Source organism: Streptopelia decaocto (assembly GCF_964273445.1).
Source record: "Streptopelia decaocto genome assembly, chromosome: 1".
Classification (NCBI taxonomy): domain Eukaryota; kingdom Metazoa; phylum Chordata; class Aves; order Columbiformes; family Columbidae; genus Streptopelia; species Streptopelia decaocto.
Genome location: NC_138663.1, coordinates 148,698,821 through 148,703,186, shown reverse-complemented (window position 1 = coordinate 148,703,186; position 4,366 = coordinate 148,698,821).

Here is a 4,366-nt window from a genome sequence, read left to right as displayed (position 1 = left end):
CATCTGTCTCATGGCTCATTGAGTTCTCAGCGGCCAGGTTCTGAATCCTGAGGAATATACAGTTAGTAGAGCCCGCTACATAGAAGAAGTTGCTAGGTGGGAAGGCCTTCATTTACCTGAGGGTTCTTATTAGCCAATCTGAAATACCTGCTAGTAAATTGAAATGCTAATTTTCCTTTTTTCCCCTGCTTTGCCTCCTTATTTGCTTGCTGTGCTGCTTGGACAGACTTTTTTTGCTCTGACTGTGTCTTCATTCTGTGTTTTAACAGCAACTGCGCACTCACTGTTGAAATCAAGTTGGGTCCAAGAGATCCCCTTGCTGTCCTATGAACACCAACACACTATTGTAGAGAAGTCTGGTTCTGTCCCGCTAACAGCAGGAATTCTGTGGCTTCACAGAGAGAATTAAAAACGCCCAAGTTCCCATTCCATATGCTAGAACATATGGATGGAAGTATGTGTCCAGTGCAGAATTCAGTACCAATCCTATATTTTCTTAGACATTAAGAAGTGAGGTGAATGAAAATGTTTTACTTCCTAGTTCTAAAGCACTTCACCCAAAGTTGCACTTTCTTCTCAAAAATTTAGGATGAACCATAAGTCTTCAGCAGAAAAGTCTATCCAAGCAGAGTGTGGGGAAAAACGAATCATTCACAAAGCGAAGGTATCTCCTGGCCAGCATTGGGTCTCTTCGGTGTGGCTGGCTAAAAAGTTCACACAGAGGGTTTTCTTTTCTTTTGGTATCTGGCAGCATGTGTGTGTGCATGGTTCAGGTGACTTCTTAATGCTTAAGGGAAACTGGAGATTTTTCTTGGGCACACTAGAAGACTCTGGCCAGTTAAGACTCTATAAGGAGTGTGTCTCAACAGCTACTGTATTAGGCAAGTCTCATCCTTTAAAGGATCTTTTGGTAGTTATTTTTACATCTGTGCTTATGTATCCTGAATGATTGTAACCAGGAAGATGTGGATAAAGAGAAGGCAAAGGCTTGTTGCTGCACACAGAGCAGCAATATTACTAATAGAATAAAGAGCTGAACTTTGTTTTATCTTTTTTTTTTTTTTAATCCAGCATAGGTAAATGTTAATAGTTTTCTAGTAAGATATAATGGCAATTTCTACATGGAAGCTCGCAAAAAAAAAAAAAAGTCTTCTAGCAAATCAGGCCTTTCGCCTATTGACAGGCATGGATAGAAGCCTTGGGTTGTGTCCTTTTTTCTATGTTACTACTATTTTCATTGACAAAATAGTTTAAAAGATTGATAAAAGTTAATATTTCTTTCTACACTCCCCAGTTACAATCTGATGGTATGTCAGCTCTGATGACAGTACTGGTTTATAGTATTCCTGCCCCACCTGTAGGAATCTTCTTACCCCTGTGCTGCTTCCTCAGTTGTAGTAATACCAATGTTTGTGTGGTTATGTTGTGAATCAAATCAGGGAACTGGTCCAGCACTTAAATCTTTTATCTATCTGATCAGTTCTCAGGTTCAAAGACAGCAAACCGCTGTGTTAGTATTATCAGTGGGGCAGAGTGGCAGGAGTGGGAAGAAATGCAAGAATGGGTGTTGCTGTATAGGCAGCACGTCCTGACACTGCGCCTTGGCAGGTATCTGCTGGAGGTTTTTTGGCTGGCTGTCATTTATTGGCATTAAAATTTACCTAGCAAGAAACACATGCAAGTGTCCTAGATTGTGACTGACTTTTCCTGGATGTCAGAGGAATTCTCAATATGTCTTGGCTCGGCTCCCAGCCCTTTAAGCAGCTACAGTTGGGTTAGGGGTATTGAGCTGGTTGATAACATGTGTCTTCTAGACAGGACTTTAGGGAAAGTTTCTCTCTCCTCATTTATCTTCTGTTCAGTGTTTTGGTCTGTTCTGTCCAAATCCTTGCCTTTGTACCAGCAACTCTTGCTGTGCCCTAGTCTTCTGCACCTGTCCTGCTCCAGTCCTGCTCCTGCCTGGACTCTGCTTCCTAGATAGTGCGTGGTACATTTCTGGGTTATTCTGACATTCTGATTTTCACCCTGGCTCTTGCTAAATTGAGTATTGTCCTCTTGAGGTCTTCAGTTATTAATTTTTGTCTGACTTGACCTCAGGTCTTGGCTTTGCTTCAAGTCATTGCCTTGATTGGCTTCGGCCACTGGGTACAAGGATCAAGGACTTCCTCAGGATGAGTAGTTTATCCACATCTCCCCAAAAAAGACATCCTCTCTCTGTCACATAACCACCCCTCTCTCCTGTAAGGATCAGTCTTGTCCCAGAGCGGTGTGACCTGGCTGTTGCCTTAAACGTTTTCTGAATAGGTTTGAAAACCCACAAGATATTTCTGCAAAACAGTTCTCCAACAGTTTCTGCTCAGGTACTAATACCTAGAAGATTTGAAGAGAAATAACACATTTCAGAGTTTCCTTGGCCATGTATTTCCTTTGTGTTGTGGACAGCTGTTTGAGGACCAACAATGCAGCAGCATCTTGGCAATGACCCTGTGTCTTCTGCTTAAAATGCAGATATTTTTGCTCATTCTATATAGTTTGAGTAGCTCCAGAGGAGTCCATTGGTATACCTGTGATATGTGCCCTTACTTCAGAATTTGCTGTGCCTCTGCCACCAAGCCCAGGAGAAGTAGTCCAAGACATCCCAACTCAATCAGGACTTTCAATAAACTTTCTGGATCTAGACATTGCAAAATTAATCAACAGCAATTCAAGACTGAATAAACCTTGATCTGATTGATCGGCTAGTACTTCCAGATCAGTCACCTGGAAGACCTGTTTGCTTTGGGAGGGTCTCAATTCAGGGACACCTGGCAGGTGAGAGACTATTCTGAAGCTATATTGGTATATACCCCACACATTCTTGTCCTTATTCCACTCATTACTGGTGACCACCCCAGTGATTTGCCACTGCCAGAGGCTGGACAGTGGCACTGATTCTGCAACCCTTTGTACTTTCTTGTTTGATATGTTTCCCTTATTCGTTAAGATAAATCAGATGCCAAACATCTACCAGTGCTTGACAAAAGCTATCGGGGCTGATGGAGAAGGCCACAGGATGTGAGGCTCTATAGGAGCAAGAGTAGCAGCTGAAATTTGGGAAACTAGTCAGGAAAGCAGGGAGACACCAGCCAGCAAAGCTCTCAAGCCTGCTGCACAGCCGGGGAGGCCGAGGCTGGCAGTGCATTGCCTGAGTGTAGGCACCACTCTTCTGGGTTGCTGAGGTATTTGCTGCAGCCAGAAGACTCGTCAGCTGACACAAAAAATGAGCAATGGCCTCTTTTGTCTGCCTTGTTTTCTCCCCAGGACCTGGCTAGCCTTCAGGCCCTGCATCCTGAGGCTCTGGGTGACATGTCCCCGAGGTGGTTGTGACCATCCTGCTGTATGAGGCAGAGGCAAGGCTATGGCCGAGTGTAGCCTGAGCCAAGAGGCCTCTACAGCCAGGGCCACAGGGCATCTGTGAGCTTAGGTCAAGTCTGTGAGAGGAGGCAAATGGGCAAATGTCTCTGTCCTCCCCACCCCACCAGCACACCGTAAAAGGGTTTCTCCCTGCCATGAGGGAGGATGTGGATGGTGATGGTGGCAGAAGTGCCTCCCCACTTGGTGGAGAAGGGTCTGGGCGTGGTGGACATGAGCCAGCAGTGTGGCCGTGTGGCAAAGAAAGCCAACAGCATCCTGGCTTGTATCAGGAATAGTGTGGCCAGCAGGACTAGAGGAATGATAATCCCCCTGTAGTCGGTGCTGGTGAGGCCCCACCTTGAATTCTGTGTTCAGTTTTGGGCCCCTCACTATAGGAAAGACACTGAGGTGCTGGAGCGAGTTCAGAGAAGGGCAACGAAGCTGGTGAGGGGTCTGGAGCACAAGTCTGATGAGGAGCGGCTGAGGGAACTGGGGCTGTCTAGCCTGGAGAAATGGAGGCTGAGGACAGACCTTATCGCTCTCTGCAACCACCTGAAAGGAGGTTGTAGCTTGGAGGCGATTGGCCTCTTCTCCCAGGGAACAAGTGATAGGACAAGAGGAAATGGTTGAGCCGGAGGGGGTTCAGGTTGGATATTGGGAAGGATTTCTTCACCACGGGGGTTGTCAGGCATTGGAACAGGCTCCCCAGGGAAGCGGTGGAGTCACCATCCCTGGAGGTGTTTAAAAGACATGTAGACGAGATTCTTAGGGACATTGTTTAGTGGCAGTGCTAGGTTATAGTTGGACTCCACGATCTCAATGGCCTCTTCCAACCAAAACGATTCCACGATTCTATGACCGTTGAGGGGATGAGGAGGGGGAGCCCTGCTCGCCCTCCCCCCCAACTCTCGCGAGATTCCGCCGGGCCACCGGCCAGTTCTCGCGAGGTTTCCGCCTGGCTGCGGGCAGCGGC